Source organism: Crotalus tigris, unplaced genomic scaffold (genome assembly GCF_016545835.1).
Source record: "Crotalus tigris isolate CLP2741 ecotype Arizona unplaced genomic scaffold, ASM1654583v1 scf7180000017987.690289119674:8195010, whole genome shotgun sequence".
NCBI classification, from domain to species: Eukaryota; Metazoa; Chordata; class Lepidosauria; order Squamata; family Viperidae; genus Crotalus; species Crotalus tigris.
In genome coordinates, this window is record NW_024096758.1 from 1,091,407 (window position 1) to 1,116,124 (window position 24,718).

A 24,718-nucleotide genomic window follows, 5' to 3' on the forward strand; every position below is an offset into this window, starting at 1 on the left:
TAGATTAAGGGACATAGTTCAGCTTTGAGTGACATACAAGAACCACACTGCTCAAAATAGTACGTGAGAAAACAATAATATTGAATTTTGTTTGAATTTAATTAAAATTAAATATAAAAGTTTTTTAAATATAATTATAATTAAAAATAATTTAAATATAAACATGCTGTTATCTGTTTAAAGGTTTTCCTTTTGTCACATTAACATGCATTTTTAAATTACAGAATACAAAAGTTGGTAACCACTTCTGGAAATTCTTGGAGATAAACTGAAAGTTGGCAAAGAATGGCTGCAACTGAAAGCCTCATTCCTTCTACACTTCTGATTTTGATCATGCAACACCTATCATTGGTTTATAATGCTTTCCTCTATGCTGTATGTTGATAAGAAAATACAATATTAAATTGTACAATTATATGTCCGATATCTAAAATATAGACCTGTTGTGCAACTTCTCAAGAACAGAAAAGCTTGAATGCTCATCCAAGTTTTTTGTGTGCTGATTACAATTCATCCTCTCTTCAGAACTTCCATAGTATCAAACCCATATAGCCCCTTAACAGGTAAAAGATAATAATTCATTTCATTGCAAATGAATCTACTTTACCAGCAATCATTTATTATGCATGCTTCAAGTTAATCATTAAGCATCTAAATAGATGCCACATAATATAGGCATGTTTGGGTGATACCTTCACCAAGGAAGAAACCATTCTTTATTAAGGTTGACAATTCTCCAAGGAGTATATCGAAAGTATGCCAGACAGATAATTTATCTTACAAAGTTGGCATTTGCAAGAGTTGCTTAGAGATCAGATCTAGAGAACTGCTATATTTAGGAGTAGAAGCTACAATTGTTCTAATAGGTTGGACTGAATAGGTAAAAGCAAGAGACATTTTGATCAGTTAGTCTGAATATTTATTCAGTATCAGAATATTTCTTAGTGAATTTTTATCTGCCTCCAAATGGCTGGCAAAAAAGTCAAATTTAGAATGTGCCATATTTTCCCATCCACAAGCTGCTTTATTATTATTATTATTATTATTATTATTATTATTATTATTATTAGTAGTAGTAGTAGTAGTAGTAGTAGTAGCAATAGTAGTAGTAAAGTTGGAAGGGACCTTGGAGGTCATCTAGTCCAACCCCCTGCTCAGGCAGGAAACCCTACACCATTTCGGACAAATGGCTGTCCAGTCTCTTCTTAAAAACTTCCAGTGTTGGAGCATTTACTGCTTCTGGAGGCAGGCTGTTCCACTGATTAATTGTTCTCACTGTCAGGAAGTTTCTCCTTAGTTCTAGGTTGCTTCTCTCCTTGATTAGTTTCCACCCGTTGCTTCTTGTCCTGCCTTCAGGTGCTTTGGAAAATAGCTTAATTCCCTCTTCTTTACGGCAGCCCCTGAGATATTGGAATACTGCTATCATGTCCCCCCTTGTCCTTCTCTTCGTTAAACTAGACATACCCAATTCTAGCATTATTATTATTATAAAAATTATTATTTTTATTTTACAGTCACAGACCAAAATGCAAGTGCAACAAAAGAAAACACAAGAAAAATACAATCACAAACAGTTAACACCAGAAGCCTTGGTTAAAGGGAATTACAACGTTCTCCTCCAAGGCTGCTTTAATTTATTAGGGTTCACATTTTAATAGCTTGTTAATTTTGTGACTTATTTTGTTTGAAATGTTGCAAATAATTTGAAAAAAAACATCCATACGTACAGTAGAAACTAAACTTTGGTTTTCTTCATCAGTTTGTGTCAACAAGGGAATATGCAACATGTTTAAAATACAGAAGACCTCAAGCTTGAAATTTTCTGTTCTCGGTCTGAAACTGTTGTAAATTCAAAATTGGTTGTGCTTTGAATTCAAAGTCATATGTTTTGAACCTGAAATAGAGATTTCAAGTTTGAAACAGTTCCACATGACTAGAACAATGATCTTGATATTCAAAAGAAGTATTTTGAATTCAAAATGAATGTTCAAGGTCAAAACATTTTGATTTTAAAAAGTTTTATGCTATTCTTGGTCTCATGTACTAGGTAGCCAGGCATACAAGGTAACAGATTTTTACAGATTTGAAAACAAAAGAGAACAAAAACTATGAGAAGAGTCACATGCTTATCCTTAACTGTAAAAGCCGGAATTTCCCAGAAATTCACAATTAGATTTAATTATTCACTGTTCAACCAACATATATCCATGAATATATAACAACAAATGTTTTCCTTATCTATTGTGTCTTAGAAGATTAAAAGTACTAACTTAGACTATCTACCATTATCAAGAAGCTATGTGTTTGACTTCCAGTTAGGCATCGTGGCATAACAGGTGCAGGAAGACGGGGCTCTGTCTTCCATGTTCGATTTTGCCCTGCTGGGGAACCTAAAAAGGGTCAAAAGTTGCCCTGGGAGGCAACGAAGGAGGGGACCCTCATCAAAGATTTTGACCTATTAAATGAGATATTATTCTATTAAACAGATGTTTGAATATGGTTAAGAGAATAGATAACTGTTAGAAATAAAAGTATTATTATAATTAGAAGGATAGGATTTGTAACTAAAATATTATGCTTTGTTATGAGATGGGAAATATGAAAACTCTAAAAGGGTTTGAATAAATGAAGCTTTTCGTTACCCAAATATAATTTATTATGAGAAAATTATAAATGATAGAGATATTTTGAACATCGATGGGAAATTAATTTTTTTTAAAAGCGGGAAAAACAGGATATTGATTGAACAAATAGATTTTAAGTGCAAATGTAATTGAGATATATTTTGGCTAGAAAAGATATTATAAACTGACACTATCGATATTATGTATAATACCAGAAAATGTGATGAAGATATCTATATTTAATTGTATATGTATTAACAATAACAAGAATTGTATTTGCCCAGTGTGGAAAAATGCATACCACCGGAAGAAGAGAGGACCAAGGAAGCACTGGATTGTGTAGTATTGGAACTAGACTGAGAAAGTTAATATGTACCAATTACCAATGGACCCAGACAACATGTTGTTTATTAACTACTCATGATTGTAAAATTAGAAAATTAATAAAATATTTATTTTAAAAAGAAGCTATGTGTTTAATAAATAGTTAAACAGAAGAATATATTTGCTCAAAAATAGCATGTAGAATTAAAGGGTGTAAGTGATGAAGTATCACTTCATAAAGAAATGATATGTTGCATACAACATATTTTCTTCAGGTCATTAATTGTCTCTTTATCATTTTAGTGAATATAATTGAAGATTGTCACTTTTGACTCTGGAGAAATACAAACATGTACACATCTGAATACCCATCTGATCACAAAGATTTCTTCCATATGAACCATTTCTCTAAAATTGATATAATCTGTTCATTCAATTATGAGAATTCAAAGGAGACAACCTTCCATGTTGCATTATTTACTTATTTATCTGTAACATCGGTTTTGCTGCATGCTTTTTTCCTTAAATTCAGTTGCAGTTTATTCTATCCAAAACGGCCCAGTGAGATGCTATTGGGTCACCAAGTGAGATGGAACAGATGGAAGAGAGGAAATACTGGGTTTGTCTATTGTCCCTAATATGATATAATAGGTAAAAAAAAATGGAGTTTCATAAATGTTTACTAAAAATACAAAGATGAAAAAAATGACACAATGTAAATTATGACATCACAGTACAAACTCTGGTCCTTTGTATTTGGATACCAATGTCAGGTTCAACTACATAAGTCATGGGCTTTGCGTTGTGACATTACAACCCTCTTTGTAAACATTTATCTTAGAAGCTCAACATGTCATATAATTGCTGGATGATGCACTTCCTCACATAAGTAATATTTTCACCTTCTTATCCTTTTGTGCCTTGGAGAAGTATTTTATGAACTAGATTGGGCAAAAAATGGAATAAAAATCAGTGGCACCTATTTAATCATTTAAGATTTGCAGATGATGTTATTCTCTTCTCACAAGATCCAGAAGAGCTACAAAGACACATACAAGAGCTGCACAAAACAGGAGAACCATTTGGCTTAAAAATAAACCTGAAAAAGAGCCAGGTTATGTTTAATAAACTCACTAAAGAAAGGAAAAAGATATATCTGGAGAAGAACTAGATGTAGTAGACCACTACATAAACCTTGGCCGATGGATCTCAATGGAAGGCGATGCAGTAAAGGAAGTTGAATGGCATGCTAAATGTGGTTGGCAGGCATTAGGCAAACTGAGCATAATTTTCAAGAACGACTTCTTGCTATGCCTGGAGATAAAAGATTTTGACATGTTTGCAAAGCAAAGATGGAGTCTCTAACATATCGCAAGATTGATGTCAGCCCTTCAAGTAGATCAGACTGGGAATCAAATGTCATGTAGGTTAATACTACTTTTATTGTACAGCTATAGTAACAGAAGTCTTGAAAGTCTGATTGTGTTTTCCCTCTCCCTCTCTTTATTTTTGTAAGAAGAAGGGAAATGCTTGTCTGAGATGTTAACTCACATTACATTCTTTCTCTGGATTCAGACTCTTTTATCTGACTATTGTCTTGGTAGCAGCTCTTTCTCATATCCTTCAAGGCCATCCCATCCACCCTCTACAGAAACTAGCTTTTACAGGTTTCAGGAATAACTATGCTGAAAAAGGTTGTACATTATTGTGACTTACTTCATTATCTGCATAACTAGTTCATTGTACATTTTTAAAGGCTGATCTATTCACTTTTATAATTTCTTGTGACAATGAAAAATAACACTGTTGATTTTTAATTCATCAAACATTTTCCCTAATTATATTTTACTGCATCTACATAACATTCTGAAATCTCATTCTTTAGAGTAGTTTGTCCAGTATGACATACAAACACATGTTGAGCACAGATCCAGATAGCTGTTCCTAACTTAACTGTAGCAGTGTAGCACACAGTTAGGACCAAAAAAGTAGCCAGAGAAAAGCTCAACATTCAAAGGAGTCAGCAATTCATACTGCTCAAACTACTTCTGTTCATCATTGTCCAATACTCTGGTTATTGAAACTACTGGGATATTGTAGCTAGGCATCGCAATTAAGGCCAACTGAATATGTTCTTCGTCCATCTCCAAATTTAGAGTCAACTGATATGTTCTTAGGGCATTTCCAGTTGTTGATATTCTCCATACAAAACATAAAAACTCTAGTTGTGTTTCTATAAAAACAGTTACATACTGTGTGATTCTTAGAATGAACTTATGGAACCTACCAAAACAGATCCCAGACAGAAACAATGAATGAAGTCTCTTAGTGCTTGTCATTGCCCTCCTCTATTTGATCTTTACATACTGTGAGACCAGCAACTAAGATTACTACTGTGTGACCAATGATTGTCCTCAAAGACCTATGATAGTAATTTTAAAGTCCTATGATAATCATTATATTTCCACTTCATTTCCAAGATTAATATAAGCATATCAGCTTATTTTATTTATTTTGTATGGCATACTGTAACAGAACACAGCATTAACCGTTACTGGCTAAAAAAGATATTATAAACTGACACTATGCTGCTGCTTCTTGCTGGGAAGTCCTTGTGAGATCCAGCAACCAGAATGCACAGACTATTTAGCCGTGACCAAGTCACATTGCCTGGAGTGCACCACAAGGAGGATAGTCTATACTGCACTCCAGCATATCTGTTAAAGTGGTGACATTTGGAAATGCCCTTACTTTGCACTATCTAGTTAGATACTAAGCTAGAATTGAAAATGGCCATAACATATTGCACTTTAGCTATATAACATAGAATAATAATAATTAAAATAAATAATGTTTATTTTATCCATGAAGCAGAAGCAGATTCTGTTTGTTTCCATTTAAAGTTGGAACATTTTTAAAGGGTCTTCCTGGCACAATTTAGCTCACAACTAGCAAAAGAATCCCCAATGCATAGGGATAATTAGCTCATCATTTGCTTAAGGGTAATTGCTATACACACACACACACACACACACACACACACACACACACACACACACACACACACACACGAAGCTCTGTCCAAGTACAAACAAGAGCAAATAGCTCTAATAAATCATTTGATCTCTTACTTGCAGATCGTTTGTGGGATTTCTTCTACTTGAAAACTTTCTGCTTTTTTTGAGCAATGCAAATTAAGATTTTTTTTCTTAAAAACAAAAAACTGAAAACAGCCTTTGCTTTCCATATTTTCATGGTATATAGTGGCTGCAGAGAAAAATGTGATCTCAACAAATGATATTGCATTTTCGTAGAGTGATCTATGTACAAACTGTTTCATTTCCACACTAGCTACAAGAGGGAGCTGAGGACTAACTTTTAAGTATAAGCACCTCCATGAATCCAATTTTTATTTTAAAAAATCCACCAAAATCTAATTTTTAAATTATTTTTAATATTTTAAAAAAAAAATTAAAGAGAAACAGGGCTTAATAACTAAAAAAATGACTAATTTAATACCAAAAATTAAAATAAATTCCTCATAAAACTATTTTTGTTTAAAAAATGAAATCTCTAAACAAAATATTTAATTGAGCATTTTTTTAAAGATTTTTAAAATTTTAAAAAGAAGGGACACACGGGGAGCAATTGACAATTTACATTTTTTTCTATACCCCTTTACAATAGCTGCAAGCTCTGTTACTTTTTTCCCCTTCTTTTTTTCTTTTTGCTTCTGCCCTCTGTGTATTATAAAATATAACTTGAAGGCTATCTGTTCATTTGATGTGTTACGTTTAAAGATCACTTCAACTTTAGCAAAAGATGGTACAAAACATTAAGATTTAAGTATTATTTCAACATTAAACAAAATGTTGAAGAGGGGGCAAAGGCCAATTTTTTTTTTTATTGAAAGTTTTATAAATTTTACAAAAAGACAAAAACAATACAAAACAAAAAACAACATATACAAAAAAAAAATAAAAAATAAAAAACTAAACATATAAAAAAAAACCCCCCATCCCCCACCCCTCTCAAACACCCTCCCTTCCCCCCCCCCGAGCTTCCCAGAGCAGAATATAGGCTTAGTTAAAAATTAACAAATAAAAATAAAAATTAAATTAAAAAATTTATATTTATATATATAAAAAGTATCTATATATAACATTCTCTATATATAAAAATAAAACTTATGAAAAAACTATGTGATATTTTTTTATACCCAGTCTAAATTGTATAAATTTTATCCATTTGTCCCAAACGGCAAGAAACTTCTCTTGCGTTTGTTGCTTTAAGAAAGCCGAAATCTTTGCCATTTCCGCCAAATAGGACACTTTAAGAAACCATTCCTGCAGTGTAGGCAAAGATTCCTTCTTCCAATATTGTCCAACTAACAGCCTCGCGGCTGTAATCAAATTTAACATCAATACAACCTCCTTTGTATCACAATCTGTAACAATGCCCAACAGAAATAATTGCGGAGTAAATTTTACCCTCCTTCTAAAAATTCTCTGGATATTCCACCATATTTTGATCCAAAATGCTTTTATCTCTCTGCATGACCACCAAATATGATAATAGGAAGCATCCGTATAACCACATCTCCAACATTTGGGTTGTACGTCAGGGTACATAAGAGACATTTTTTGTGGATCAAGGTGCCATCTATAAAACATTTTATAAAAATTCTCCCTAAGGTTCTGTGCTTGTGTAAATTTGACATTTCTCACCCAAATGGTTTCCCAGATGTCCAATGAGACTGGGACACCAAAATTCTGCGCCCATCTAATCATGCAGTCTTTAATTAATTCCGTTTCTGAGTCCATTTCAACTAATACCCCGTAGATTCTCTTGATGTGGGTTTGTCTTTGATCCTTGACTTGCTTAATAAGATTTCCATCTTCTCTAAGAAAACCCAATTTACAATCCACCTTCCATTTATCTACTAGTTGCCTATATTGGAACCAAGAATAAATAATATTTTCTTGCGCTAAATCTTCCCGTAATCTTAACTGCCAGTTTTGCCCATCCCATCTAAGTAGCTGACTATAAGACACCATATCCATTTTTACACCTTTTTTTATTCCTTCTATCGCATGCCAAGGTATGGCCCATAATGGAACTTTAAAATCACATTTATAATATTTTCTCCAAGTCCTAAGTAAAGAGATTCTTAAAATATGAGATTTAAAGACCCAATCCATTTTTTTATTAAATATTAAATAGGCATGCCACCCATAAAGTAAATCCCATCCCTCTAAATGAAGTATCTCAGGATTTGTCAAATTTACCCAATCACTAATTAGTGTTAAAACCACCGCATCGTAATATAATTTCAAATTTGGTACCTTGAGTCCACCCCTCTCACGGAAGTCTTGCATAATTTTAAACTTAACCCTTGGCTTTTTCCCTGTCCAAATAAATTTATTAAGACCCTTCTGCCACTCACTTAAATTAATCTCATTTTTCAAAATCGGTAACATTTGAAACAAAAAAAGAAACTTGGGTAGAATATTCATTTTTATCACTGCAATTCTTCCCATGAGGGATAATTGCAACTTCTCCCAATTCTTCAAGTCCTTCTGTACCCTGACCCACAACCTTTCATAGTTATTTTTAAATAATTTTACATTAGAAACAGACAACATCACCCCCAAATATTTTACCTTATTAACAATCTCAAAACCCGTCAAGTTAGCCAAAATCTGCTTCTCCTGACTAGACATATTTTTAGGTAAGATTTTAGTCTTATTTACATTAATCTTGAAACCCGAAACCAAACCATAATGATGAATCAACTGTAATAAGTTTACTACAGAGTGATCAGGTTGCGACAAAGTAACAACCAAGTCGTCCGCAAAAGCTCTCAGCTTATATTCTTTTTTGTTAACTTCTATTCCTTTAATTTCCTGAGACTCTCGAATTTTGATCAATAATATTTCCAGTGTTAAAACAAACAACAATGGCGATAAAGGGCACCCCTGTCTAGTACCTTTCTCTATTGTAAAAACCTCCGACAAACCTCCATTAACAATAAGTTGTGCCGTTTGTTTTTGATATATTACCGTAAGGGCTTGTAATATCTTTTCGCCAAAATTCATTTCTTCCATTACTCTTAGCATAAAATGCCAATTCAATTGATCAAATGCTTTTTCAGCATCTAAAAATATGAGCCCTGCAGGAACTTGGTTGTTCTTGTCTAAATATTCTAATAGATTAATAATTTGTCTAACATTATTTTTCATATACCTTCCAGTTATAAACCCTGATTGATCTTTATGAACAAGATGATGCACCACCCTAATAAGCCTATTTACCAAAATTTTTGCAAATATCTTATAATCCACATTTAAAAGAGATATAGGCCTATAATTTTTTGGTAAAGTAAGATCTTGATCCTCCTTTGGAATCAATGATATAAAAGCACTACGCCATGAAGGAGGAATCTCTAAACCCTGTAAGATACCATTAAAAAGATCACTTAATGGTTGGATCATCTCCTCCATTAAAGCTTTATAATAAACAGTTGTTAACCCATCCGTACCCGGTGCTTTCCCTAATTTCAATTGTTGAATTGCTGAGGCAATTTCCTCCTTAGTAATTAAGCCATTAATTTCATGTTTCTGATCCTCAGTCAGTTTGGGAAAACTTGCCTCAGCTAGATATTTATTTATATCTAGCAGTTGCACGTTAGTAGATTTGTATAACTTTTGATAATAATCCAAAAAAGATTTTTTGATCAATTCCTTCTGAAAAACTAATTTACCCTTGTAATTTATTTTCTCTATTATTCTCTGTCTCTGTTTCTTTCTTAATTGATAAGCCAACCATCTCCCAGGCTTATTAGCATTACAAAATGTATTTTGTTTCATAAACAATAAATTGGTTGCAGCTTGATCTGCTATCAACATATTAAATTGTGACCTTAATAACTTTACAGATTCTTTAATACTTTCATCAGAAGGATTTAAAATCAAGGCCCTTTCTTTTGATTTAATTTCATCTTCAAGTTCTCTACGTTTCTGAATCTGCTTCCGCTTATGACAATTATTCATTTTTATCAAAACACCACGCATAAATGCTTTACCTGCATCCCATACCATTGACATTGAAGTCCCCTTATACATATTCAAAACAAAATAGTCCTTTAAACACTCCTTTAACTTTTGAACATTCTTCTCTTGTCTAAACAAATTTTCATTAACTCTCCAGGATCTCCTTTCCTCTTTCTCTTGAGTCAGCTCCATCCAAACTGGGACTATGATCCGTCAGTGATCTAGGAAAAATCTTTACATTCTTTACTTTATTATACAAATCCGTAGTAATCAAAAAAAAGTCAATTCTTGAAAAAGATTGGTGTCTATCAGAAAAAAAAGTGAAATCTCTCTCCTCTTGATTACATTCCCGCCAATAATCCCTTAATTCCCAGTCTTCCTTCATATCAAAAAAAGCTTTAGGTAGCCTTGCTTGTTTAAGAAAAGGAGAGGAACCTTTCTTGTCCCTTTGTATATCTAAGACACCATTCCAATCACCCATTAATACCACTGATCTATAGTCAAGCAATGTTATTTTTTGATGTAACTGCTTATAAAATTGTTCCTGTTGTTGATTTGGAGCATAAAGTCCCACTATGAGTATTTTCTTACCATATATACCAAGTTCAATCATCACATATCTCCCCTGGGGATCTGATTCTACCAGACAAGCTGGTAGGTTTTGTTTAACATATATAACAACTCCCCCTTTCTTCCCAGGAGCAGAAGATATAAAATGAGATCCCAAACGAGCATTAACTAAATATTTCTGATCTTTAAGTAAAATATGAGTTTCCTGTAAGCAAATAACATCATTGGTATGTTGCTTCAAATAATAAAAGATTTTTTTCCGTTTCTGAGGAGAATTCAATCCATTAACATTCCAGGTCAAAAACTTTGCCATCTCCCTTGGCACGCAGCCTGGAGAAGACACCATCAAGATCTGAAAGAGCTGCATGTGTTGCATAACTCTTGGGTCTTGCTCCTCCCACCGGCGATGATGCATTTCCAGAAGAATTCTCTTTGGGCTCTTTTTTACGTTGCTCCTTCTCTTTACGCTTATAAGCTGCACGAGTCATCCTCTGCTCTTTAACCTCCATCTGGCGTTGCCTTTCAGCTTGTATCATTCCAGCGGAAACCAAACCTAATGCCTCAGATTGCTGGTCGACTTCCTTGCCACTCGGAGATTTCTGACCAGATGGAGTTGAGCCTGCACCCAGGACCGAAGTATAAAACTCTCTAGCTTTGTCAACTGTATTCAGTCTGTAACGTGTCCCCGCATGGCTCAAGACAATACCCATCGGAATTTCCCATCTAAATGGCATCAATCTAGCTTTAAGCTCATTGGTTAAAAAAGCAAAGTCCTTCCTGCTTCTTAAAATTTTAGATGGGATTTCCTTTAGAATGATAACATCTTGGGCAGCAATCTGAAATCTTTTGTTGTAAAAAGCTTGTATAATCTCATTCCGCAGGGACTTCTTTGTAAAATAAATCACCACATCTCTAGGCAAATTCTTCTGCTTAGCAATCCAGGAGTTGAGTCTATAAATTTTTTCCACTTCTCTATGTAATTCTCCTTTATCCATATCCAAGGCCACCGCCAGATCAGTAAGGACCACCTCCACCAAATCTTGATTCATTTCTTCCTTGAGGCCTCTAATCCTCAAGGCATACTCCATCTGTCTGTACTGAAACATCAAGATATCTTCTTGTGAGGACTCCACCTTCCTTTCCACGTCTTGAATTTTATCATCAAAAGAATCAACTTTGTTTTCCACTTCCTCAAGCCTTGCATCGAGCTTAACCACCACATTAGCCAAACCTGAAACTGCTGCAAGTATGTCTTGTCGCAAATCATTATTATTTTCTTCCAATTTAGTCTTTATCCCCGTTATCTCTTCTTTAAGATCAGATTTAATTTCTGATTTAATCTGTGAGGCAAATTGCTTCATTTCCTCTCTCATTTGGACTACAATCTCTCCCATTATGCCTCTAACCTCTTGTGCTGAAAGTCCAGGCAAAGGGGGGGAGGGTGGTGGCTGAGCCGGTGGTACATGTTTAGATTGTTGTTGTAATTGTGCAGTAGAAGTTATAGGAGAAGAAACAACCTTGGGTATTGAAGAAGGCTGCTGCCTCTTTGAAGCCATTTTAAAAGGCACAGTTCTCACTTCCCTTTCCCCTCCACACAAGAAGGGAGGAGGAAAGAAAAAGAAAAAGAATTTAAAAAGAGACAAACTATAGTCCTTGAAAATCCAGAGAAAATCCAAAGAATAAAAGATAAAAAAGCAAACAATTCAAAAAAAAAAAAAAAGTTCTATACCAAAAACAAAAGCAAAATCCAGTCCTTAAAAAGGGAAAGTAAAACAAAAGGGAAAGGAAAAAAAACTCCGACACTTTCAAAACGCCATCTTAAATCCTTTCACTAATATAACAAAAAAAGGAGGAAAAATAGTCAAAATCAAATAATAAAAAAAAAATAAACACCTAAGTTATATGACAAAAATCCTTTAAACTGCTCTGTCCGTTTAAAAATTACTCACCAAAATACTATAAACACGGAGATAGAAGCAGCGGTTTCTTTTGCTTCCTAGGAAGCAAAAACAGCTGGGAGGCGGAGATCAGCAGGAGCTCCGAGGGAACACTCCTTTCACTCCCTCTAGAAATAAATCCAGAGGGGGTTCAGGGGTTCTACCTCTATTCCTGCGTTCTCTGTCCCTTCCCTTTGCCCAGGAAGGGAATTCCGAGCCGCGGGCCAGCTGATGCACGCTGTGCTCCGCGGCTCTGACACTTCCCCAGCTGGACGGCTAGAAGATAGCCGCCATCGCCGTCGCCTCGTACCGGAAGCTCCGCAAAGGCCAATTTTTAAAATCAAAGGATGCAGTATCGAAAAGATTGTGTGTGTTGTTGTTTTTTTTTAAAAAAAAAAACCTGCAGTAAACCAAATTTTAAAAGAAAGAAGAGACCCTGCATTGGAACTACTTGGAGTATTTGCAAGAGCATTTGCAAAAAAAAAAAAAAAAAAATGCAGTCACGGAAAAAAGTCTAACATTTTTGTACAGGTAGTCCTCAACCTATGACCACAATTGAGCCCAAAATTTATGTTGCTAAATGAGACATTTGTTAAGTGAGTTTTGCCCCAACTTACAAGTTTTTTTTTTCTCACAGTTGTTAAGTGAATAACTGCTGGTGTTATGTTAGTGACACAGTTGTTAAGGGAATCTGACTTCCCCATTGACTGTGCTTGTCAGAAGTTTGCGAAAGGGGATCACATGAACCCGGAACACCACAACCATCAAAAATATGAACCAATTCCCAAGCATACAAAAGTTGAGCACGTGACCATAGGGATGCTGCAACAGTCAAAAGTGTGAAAAACAGTCATATGTCACTTTTTTAGTGTTGTTGTAACTTTGAACCTCACTAAATGAACTGTTGTAAGTCGAGGACTATGACTACCTGTAATTTGCAAAATATGTACTATGTATGTATTCATGCCCATAGAAGCCTCAGCTTATATCTGTAGCAAATGTAAACTAAATGAATTACTCAAGGAAAAAGTAAAGGCTCCAGAGGCAAGTGTAGCCACGGTGAGACTCAAACAACAAGATGAGTGCTTGCACTTAAAGCGGTATATAAGTCTCATAAATAAAATAAAATAAATAAATGAGAAACTCCTACTAAAAAAAAGATGCTAACCGAACTTAACACAGTAAGGAAGAATTTACGACTCGCAAAAATGGAGCCTTAGAGATAGACAAATGGCAACGTTACTCCTAGAAGAAAAAAAGATTGAGAAAAATGTACATACAGTTCAACCTAATCCAGTCCAGCCCTGCTGGAGTTAAGCAATCAACTTCATATCCTCCCCTTGGAAGAAAGTATGCAGACATCTGGAGAAGGGACCTCTTCAAGTGTATCAATGACTGGAAGAAAAGTTGATGAGATTTCCCCAAGGAAAAAAAGCATGTATTTGTGATACAAGACTCACTACTCAGAGGAATGGGATCAGAAATTTTTAGACCAGACAATCTATTAAGGCTGGTATGCTGTTTCCCAGCAGCAAAGATCAAATATGTGACTGAAAGCCTTACTAAAATAATAAAATAATAATAACTGAATCAAAAAAATCAATTCCTTTGTCCTCTTTCATGTGTTTACAAATGATATAACAGAAAATAATAGAAAATAATAACAAGAGACCATGAGCAACTAGGCATGAAAAGCAAAGAGATGGGAGCACAGGTGGTATTTCCATTTGTACTTGCCCCCCCCCCAAAAAAAAGAGGTCAAAAACTAATGAGGGAACAGGATTTTAGAAGTAAATCACTGGCTTAAAGGATGGTGCTATTGAAAGAACTTTGGATTCTAGATCACAGTCTAATTTATCTATGTGAAGGGTTTCTAGTAGGAGAAGGTCCACACCTCACAATAGCCAGGAAGAACATTTTTGGAAAAACAACTAGATCAGCTTATTTAAAGGATTTTAAATTATATCTGGAAGAGGAGGGAGACCAATCTTTGGATCTAATCCCAAGCATAAACCTCAAGACAACTAATCAAGTAGTGTGAAAGAGGGGGGGCTCAGCTATAAAACAGGAGAGGTAGGAGACAAACACAGGGTCTGTCAAAAAGGACTCAGATGTCTATTCACTAACATTCAAAAAATGGGTAACAAACAGGGCAAACGTGAGGTCCTAGTATAAGAGGAAAGGTATGACGTTGTTGCCAGTACCAAAACTTGGTGGATACAACCCTTGACTGGAACATACTGCTAGAAAGATTGTAATTGTTCAAAAGAAACAGACTTAACGATAGAATAGAATACAATCCTTTATTGGCCGAGTGTGATTGGACACACAAAGAATTTGTCTCTGGTGCATAAGCTCTCAATCAAATAACAAAGTGATAAATCATAGTTACAATATTTAATCATAAGCTACAAACAACAAGTGAAAAATAATAAGATACCAATAGGAAGATAGTAGGAAACATGAGAAGATGAGGATAATAGCAATAAAGCCTACTACATGGATAAATATCTTTAGGCCTAAAGGAATTAGGTGCTCAGCAGAGTGATGGCATGGGGGGGGGGACTGTTTTTGTGTCTATTGTTTTGGTATGCAATGCTCTATAGTGGAGTCCTAAGGGGAGAAGTTGAAACAGTTTTTATCCAGGATGTGAGGGGTCTGTAGATATTTTCTCAGCCCTCTTTCTGGTTCGTAAAGTATACAGTTCCTCAATGGAAGGCAGGCGGGTTGCGATTGTTGTTTCTGCCGCCCTAACTATCAGTTGAAGTCTGTTCCTATCCTGTTTGGTTGCTGTGCCAAATCAGATAGTTACTGAGGTACAAATGACAGACTCAATAATTCATGTGTAGAATTGTATCAGCAGAGTTTTGGGCAATCTGAGCTTTCTGAGTTGACGCAGGCAGAACATTCTTTGTTGTGCCTTTTTAATGAAGGTTTAATTTTAGGTGTGCATTTCAAGTCCTCGGAGATAATAGAACCCAGAAACTTGAAGGTCTCTATTATTAATACCATGTTGTCTAATACTGTAAAAGGTGGTAGAATAGGAGAGCTTCTTCTAAAATCTACTATCATTTCTATAGTTTTAAGAGTATTCAGCCAGCTCCAGATTGTTCCAACTGCACCACAGAGTGCAGTTGATCTATCTCTCATCTATATGCAGACTTATTATCTTGAATGAGATCAATAACTGTTGTATCATCTGCAAACTTCAATACTTTAACAGTGGAATCCTTCAAGATGCAGTCATTAGTACATAGAGAGAAGAGTAATACAGAGAGAGCACACAGCCAGGGGGTTCCTGTGTTAATTGAACGGGTATTCGATGTGGTTTTCCATAGCTTCACTTGTGGCTTCCTATTTGTTAGAAAGCTTATAATCCACCTACAAGTGTAGTCAGCCACAGCTAACTAAGTCAATATAGAGAGGAGGGTTTCTGGAATGATGGTGTTGAATGCCAAGCTGAAGTCTACAAAAAGGACACTTGCATAGGAGATGGAGGAGATGGAGTTGCATTATACATAAGAAATAACTACACCTCTATAGTAATGAAAAAAACTCTAAGAATGAAAACCTTCTTGAAATCATTTGGATTAATATAAAAAGAAAAAACAGAATGACATTGCCAAACTTGTATATTACAGCCTATCCAACTAAGCAGAGGAAATAACTGAAATTTTTGCTAATCAGTTAGCTAAGATGTGCAGGAAGCATAACAGTAGTAATGGGGTAGTTTAACTACTGTGAAATCAACTGGGAGACAAACTCCAGGTGGGAAATCAAACAGGTTCCAGACAAACCTAGCAGACAACTTTGTCTTCCAAAAAATAGAGGAAAGAATCAGAGGGTCGGTTATACTGCACTTAATTCTTACTAACTTGAGTGAAATGATGTGAGGATTTGAAGTTGCATGAACTTGGGGGAGAGTGACCATGTCATATTGGAATTCAACATAATCCAGGCACAACTAATTGAACAAGGTCAAACTAGTGTCACAGACAAACTTAAAGAGACCTTAGGAAGAATTCTATGAATGGAAATCTTAAAAGAGGTAAACAATTTCAGACACTTGGAAAACTCTGAAAAATGAGATTGTCAGATTCCTAAAGAGCCCTTTCGGGACATTGCCATTCTGGCAAAGGAGAGAACCTCAAGGTTTCTCTATGATGTATCCAATTTGGTTTGTTCCTCTTTTGCTTTGATGTATCTTCATGGGAACTGGGGGGAGGGAACTGGGGAGGTCATCTGCTTTGTCTCATCTCTGGAGGACCAAGGTCACAGTGCCTGGTTCATGCAGCTGATAAATGAAGTGCTCCACAAGTACCTATATAAAACGGTTTTGGTGTATCTTGATGACATATTAATTTACTATGGAATGCCAAGCCTCATTCAAAAAATTAAAAAGACTTTTTCCCACTGAACAAGTGCTAAGGTGCCAGGAACCTGAAAAGCCCTTTGTTATTCAGGCCAATGCCAGCAACATAGCCATAGGAGCTGTACTGCTCTAGAAAAATGAGAAGGGCCAACTGCAGCCTTGTGCTTACACATTGAAAAAAACTGACAGAAACCAAGCAGCATTGGATGGTGTGGGGAAAGGAAGCCTATGTCATTAAGTGGGCCCTCCTCACATTGTGACATTTCCTGGAAGCGAATAAAATCTTTTTCCAAGTTTGGACTGACCATAGTCTCATAGAGGCCCTGTTCTCATAGAGGCCCTGAAAACCCCAAGGAAGTTGTCCCCCAAACAGACACAGTGGACTCAACACTTTCAGTGCTTTAATTTCAGCTATTAGCTATTTACTGGGGGGGGGGGACTTTCTGGCTGATGCTTTGTCAAGGCTGCCACAATATAATAGTGCAAAATCAGAGTTAGTCAAGCCCTTGGTCCCAGCAAAACAACTGGTGGCTCAAACAACTACAAGAGCACAAGCAAAAGGTGGGCCATCTCTAGATAACACCACTGCCTTGGCCTCCAAACAGGCCCTAGAAAAAGACGAGAGGTTCCTCAATCACAAGAATATCTGCTTGATGCAAGGCTAGCCTGGGTAGGAGGAAAGTTATATGTTCCAGCTATTCAAAGACTAAAAATTATGCAAACCTGCCATGATTCAAAACTGGTGGGACATTTTGGATTCATAAAGACCTTACACCTATTAAAAAGACAGTTTTGATGGCTATCCTTCAAAAATGATATTGAGAGCTACGTATCTAACTGTCCCAAGTGCTCAGCAGCCAATCATAGGCAGGGAAAAATGTCCAGCATCCTGCAGCCACTGGTGGATCCTTCGGCACCCTGAAGAGAGATTTCCATGGACTTTATTGTAGAACTGCCATAAAGTGTGGGAAACACAGTCATTTGGGTGGCAACTGACCTGTTCTCAAAACAGGTCCACTTTATCCCCTGCCAGAAGATCCTCGAGGCCAAAATCCTAGCGAAATTATTCCTTCATCATGTTTATCACTTGCATGGAGTGCCACATTGCATAATCTCTGCCAGAGGGGTCCAATTCATCTCAACGTTCTGGGGGACATTCCTGGACCTTTTGGGGACAGAACAAGGCCTGAGTTCTAGTCACCATCCTCAAACGAATGATGGGACAGAATGAACGAACTCAGTTCTAGAACAATATCTAAGATGCTTTATTAATTACCAACAATATAATTCATCTGACCTCCTACAACTGCCTATAACAATGCTGTGCCCACCAGCACTAGTTTTACTCCTTTCTGAGGAGCGACAGGGCAAAATTTTAACCCAATGCCCAAGTTACCAACGATTGAACCCATAATCCTCTCATTAAAAGAGTGGATTAATCACTTAAAAAACACTGTCCGTAAAGCCCTAGACAAAGCCAGAGCCACCTACAAGTCATAGGCAGATAAGAAAAGAGTATAAGCCAAACCATTCCACATTAGAAATCAAGTTCGTGGGACCTTTCCCCATCAAACGCATCATAAACCTGGTTACTGTAGAATTAGAGCTGCCAAAAACCTTGAGACAAGTCCATCCTGTGTTTCACTGTAGTCTTCTAAAGCTGGAGGTGAACCAAATCTTTCAATGCTCCTGGAACTACCAAAGGACTAATGTGGTTCCAATCTTCAAAAAGAGAAAAAATGGATCCAGGAAACTACAGACTTAGCAGCCTGATATCAATATCTGGGAACTCCTGGAAAAGATAATCAAGCATTCTTTGACAAAGTGACAAATTAGTGAATCAGAGAAATACTGTATAGTTTACTTAGATTTCAATAAAGCATTTGACAAAGTAGACCACAGCCTACTCCTTGGTAAGACAAAAAAATGTGGGATAGACAGCATAACTTGCTGACCAACAAGAGTCAACATGTAGTCCTCAATGGAACTACATCTAAATGGAGAGAAACATGTAATGGTATACCTCAAGGTTCTATGTAGACCCAGTACTCTTCAACATCTTCATAAGGGATTTAAATGAGGGGATAGAAGGGGAACTCATCAATTTGTAGATAAAGCCAAATTGGGGGGGGGGTAGCCAACACTTTGGAAGATATATTCAAAATACAGAAAGATCTTGATAGATCTTGACAGACTTGAATATTGGGTCGTATCCAACAAAATGCAATTCAGTCATGAGAAAAGTAATGTCTTACATGTAAGCAGTAAAAAATAAATGCACATATATATATATGTTTTCGTAGATATATATATTAGGTGATACATGGCTCAACAGCAGTATTTAAGTGACCATCACTTAACTATGAACCAACAGAGTGTGGCAGCTGCCAAAAAAGCTAATGAAATCCTAAGCTGCATCAACAGAGGGATAGTATCAAGATCATGTGAAATGATAGTACAACTTTATACTGCAGTAGGAAGGTCACACTTGGAATACCGCATCCAGTTCTGGTCACCATGATATAAAAGATGTTGAGGCTCTAGCAAGAGTGCAGAGAAGAGCAACAAAATGGTAAGGGGTCTTGAGGCTAAACCATATGATGTACTGTTGCAAGAACTGGATATGTCTAATCTAACAAAGAGAAGAACTAGGATTGACATGATAGCAGTCTTCCAGTAGTTGAGGGGCTGTCACAGAGAAGAGAGACCCATTCTCCAAAGCACCTGAGGGCAGGACAAGAGGTAACAAATGGAGAATTATTAAAGAGAGATCCAAACTGGTTTAAGGAGAAAGGTCTTTGAGAACAATTAATCAGTGGAATGACTTGCCTCCAGAAGTTGTGGGTGCTCCATTACTGGAGGTTTAAAGGAATAGAGTGGACAACCGTTTGTTGGTATGGGGCTCATGTTCTAGCAGGACGTTGGATTAGAAGACCTCCAAAGTCACTTCCAACTATGTTATCCTATGACTTTTACAATTTTTGTAATAACTGCTTTTATGCAGCTAGTATTATACCACCAAACCAAGGAAGATTTTCCTGTATTGTTGTTTTCTCATTGCTAATACAGGGCTATTTTGCTAGATTATTTTACTATTCTTCTCTGACTCTTGCGTATAAGTTTATTATCTAGTCTTTCACACTGTTAACAAGCTTAAGCAACATCCTGAGGCAAGCTTGGGGTTGCATGTTAATTAGTGATTTCTTGCTCGGCATATCTTTCCAACTGCAGCAGGAAAAGGGCTATACAAATAAATATGAACAAAAGAAACTGAACCTTTGTAAGCACTTGAGCAGATCTGCAAGACAACATGAAAGCTGGGGGCATAGCCAACTCAACTTCTGGTGTCTCCAAATATTTGCATATGGAGATGCTGTGGCTCTAACCATCTCTTCTTCTCTTTACAGAATTAAAAAAAAGTGAATGTTATGCACTCAGACTATTATGTTATGCACTACACTATGGTGCTGTATCAGAGGAAACTACTCAGTGCTGAATTTAGACTTTGTGAGACCCTAAACTATAGTATAAAGCTTGAAGGCCCCAAGTAGAAAAGTTACACTAGACTAGAAGGTGTCCCTAGGATACATATTAAAACAAGATGTTGGGTTGCCTTCCCCCCCTCCCAAGAAATTGAAAACATATGCATGTCTTTTATTCTTTTAATAGCAAGGTGAAAGATACATACCGTATTATTTTCAAGTGAATATATTTGTATTTTATTGTTTGGCTGGTACAATCTCTCCTATATATCTTTCATAAGGTATATCTGGAAGCAATATTTAAATGTGATTTTTCAAATATATTAAGGTACCTTTATGTATATATGAAATGCTGACAAAATAAATAATAAGATTTGTTTTTATTAATGTAATGATGAACTAATTTGCACCATCAGAAAACTCATATTCTGAAATTTTGTGAGGCCCTAAACTGAAGCTTGTTTAGCTTATGCCTAAATCTGCCACAACTACTGGAAAAATATCTCACTGAAACCTAAAATCAACAACAATTGTTAGTTGTTTCCATTTCATGTTTGTCCTTCCATCAATATTATCTCTCTCTTTTTTCTTTCTGTTTGTATAGATCCACCATTGTATTCAAGCCCTGCTTGCTGTCTTTTCAGATACATTGAGCCGATCACTACAGGAAACAGGACGTCACAAAAATTTCTTCCCAAAGTCATGTGACATTACACTAAGGGTTTATCTATCTTAAGGCTTTATTTTGTATGTTGAGTGAGTTGCGTTAGCTAAACTAATGTGTGTAGTCACCATTAATACATATATACATATTGTTGTATAACTAGAACATATTTTTGTACCAATGATTTTTTTAGATTTCACTTTTTTTGTCATTGAAACTTAATAAGGCAAGTCTGTAATTTTTCTGCTCTGTGACTTGTAAGCAGTAAATAGCAAATGGTAGTAATAACACATGAATTCTAAAAATAAAACAATCTCAATGAAATATGCAATACTCACTTTTAAAATAAGCTGCTTTTTTCAACAGTAAATCTGTCTCAGAGAGAGCCTTGTACCCCACAAAAATGGTTTCACACTTGAATATAAAAATCTGAGATGACTACCTTATTTATGAAATGATGTGCTAATGAATTTTAATGTAATTAACCCTTGATTAGAAATCTGCCCCCCCCCGAGCCCCAAAAACATTTCACTTATGCTTGAAAATATGTCTAAATGCCTGGAACAAAATGAATTGGTGATATCTGGATGTCCCAAATTAAAACTATATGGGAACTATGTAGTTTTGGAAGGGGAGGGTATATTAGCAACTGCTATAAAGAAGATCAGAAGTCATTTCTTTAAGTAGGTCTTTTTCTTTCTTTTTCTTTTTTCTCCATCTATATTTCTTATTTTTATTTTACCTTTCTATCTTTCCTATTTTTGTTTTGTATTTTTTTCTTTTCTCTCGTCTTTTATATTTCTTTACGTTTAGCTTTTAACCCTGTATTTTTTTTTCCTCCAGGGGCTAGGAGAAGAGCCTTTTCTGCTGTGGCTTCTGCCCTATGGAACATCTTGTCACGGGGAGATGAGATCCATCCCCACACTTCTGCTTTTTGAAAGGGCTTCAACTCGGCTCTGCTGATTGGCTTGGGGCCCTGATTGGAGGCATGCTAGGGTGGAAGTGGTTGGTCAGTGATAGAGAAGGCACCACTCCAACTCCACAAAGCAGTTTGCTTTAGCCTGTATTTAATTTTTGGAATTTTAAATTGTTTTTATGTTTGTAATTGTTCTTATATCTACTGCATTGTAAGCCACTCGGAGTCCCTTTGGATTGCACTGCAATTTCACAAATAGGATGGAATTTGCAATGGGTACTTCTTTAAAAGTTTTGGCTTCCTTTTACAGTTGCCCAATGTTGCTTTTGTAAAATCTTGATAATAAATTCGTGTTCTGTTTTATAGTGACTTGCCCATGAAAGGATAACAAAGATCTTTTGATAATACGTTATATTAAGGTGTCACTCTGCTCCCATCCTTATACCCTGTAGACACATCATAAATTCTTCAGGAGGTGAAATGAAATCCTTGAAATTGAAGAGATACCTGGGAGGGCAGAAGGGTGATTACTGAGGCACTGATATCTCAGTGGGGTGTAGAAGCAATACCAGATGCAAATTCATTTGCCCTGATTTAAATAAGTATTAGCATATTAGTCTTCCATTAAATTTAGCCCATAAATCAAATTAAAATGACCCTTTGTTTTACTTAGCAGCAAACAATAAAACATATACCCCGTACCACTTAAATCTCTTTCACCTCTTCTCCCAAAATAGTAAATTTTCGTAAAAGATTTAAATGAAAGAACAATATTTCAGACCTCTGCTTCCTGGGGCTAGGTTCTGCCAGGTTGGGGAATTAACTCATTAGACTATTTATAAAAACTTTCTTTATTCAGGAGACAGTGATGAATGGCTACGTTTTAGTAGCTGCAGGTGTCCTGATGGACGATCCACAATAAACTCCTTTTCCCTTCCTTTAACTTCACTGACTTGTGCAAAATAGTCTGTAGGGTGTCCCTGCATGATTGTATAATATAACAACATAGGAAACTTTTTTAACAAAATAAGGCATTAGTCATATAGCTCAGGGCTGTCATTTCAGCCCTATCTGAAGAGAAGAGAGATCACCTTAAAAGCTTCAACACATATTAGATACTCTACTCCTGAACTATGATACTTCTGCAGTGCTGTGTGGTATAATATGATTAAAGACACTAATCTGAATGGATTGCCTTCTTCCTTATCATCTCCACAACCTTTCTCACTTTATACAATCTTGACTGTATCATCCAAGTTTTAATTAAGATTTGTGTAGAATATAGGACATAGAATAATAGAGTTGGAAGAGATCTTGGAGGTCTTCTAGTTCAACCCCCAGCTCGAGCAGGAGACCCTATACATACCGTTTGACATAAATGGTTATCCAGTCACTTTTTGAAAGCCCTCAGTGATGAAACTGAGATAGAAAAATGCGGGTTGGACAGTATCACCACTAGATGGATTGGTAGCTGGCTGACCAGCCGTACTCAGCATGTGGTCCTCCATGGAACTGCATCTACATGGAGGGAAGTGGGGTGCCCCAGGGCTCTGTTCTGGACCCAGTGCTTTTCAACATCTTCATCAATGATTTCGTTGAGAGGATAGATGGGGAACTCATCAAATTTGCAGACGACACCAAGGTGGCAGGAATTGCCAACACTCGAGAAGACAGGCTTAAGATACAGAAGGATCTTGACAGACTTGAACATTCGGCACTATCTAACAAAATGAAATTCAATGGTGAAAAAAGCAAGGTTCTACATTTAGGCAAGAAAAACCAAATGCACAGGTATAGTATAAGTCCATGGTGGCGAACCTATGGCATGTGTGCCACAGGCGGCACGCAGAGCCCTCTCTGTAGGCACATGTGCCGTCATCCCAGTCCCAGGCCTGTAGTCCCATCCATGAGCAACCTGCATCAAAATCTCCATAGGCAAGTGGCTTTTTAAGCTGGGTTTTATAAAAACTTTTCACTTTATGCCTCCGCTGCCATGCGTAAAAAAAAGTTCAATCAATTAATCAATTTCAACTTCTCATGGGGAAAAAAGATCTCACAAAGTTGGAATTGATTGAACTTTATTTTTAGCCCCACACAGCAGCAAAGGAAGTGACACATCGAAGCTGGAAAGAAGGTGCCACGTAGGGGATGAGGGGGAGCGGTGGTAGCAGGGTGCTCCATGCAGGGGGGTGGGGGAGCGGCAGTAGCAGGGAGATCTGTTCGAAGGGTGGGGTGGCAGTAGCAGAGCACTCTGTGCAGGGGGGTGGAGCGGAGCAGTGGGAGCAGGATGCTCCATGCAGGGAGTAGGGTGGGCCCGGTGCATGGGGTGGAGAAGCAACGTGGTGGCGCTAGCATGGTGGTAGACCAGGTGCTTCCCTCCCCCCCACCAGATACCTGCCAAAGCCATGCAGGGTAAGGCTGCCATGCCCATCCCCACCCAGATACCCTTGCCTTCCCCAAGCATTTTTTTACTATCTTGCCTTTCAGCTGCATTCCATTTCTCTGTTTGCTTCTCAGCCTTTGCCTCATGACTAGCGATTAAAAAAAAAGTTCCATCAGACTTTCTAACTTGCAGTGGCATTGGGTGCAATATGCGAGGCGGCAAACAACCGTGCCATGCCAAAACTGGCCATTTGCTGCCTCCTGCCCAATGCCGCTGCCATGAGGCCACGGAACAAGCCGGGCGGTGGTAAGAAACTGGTATACTGGTTCCTTACCTCCGCCCAGCTTATTCCATGGCCTCATGGCAGCGGCATTGGGTGCAAGCGTGAGGTGGC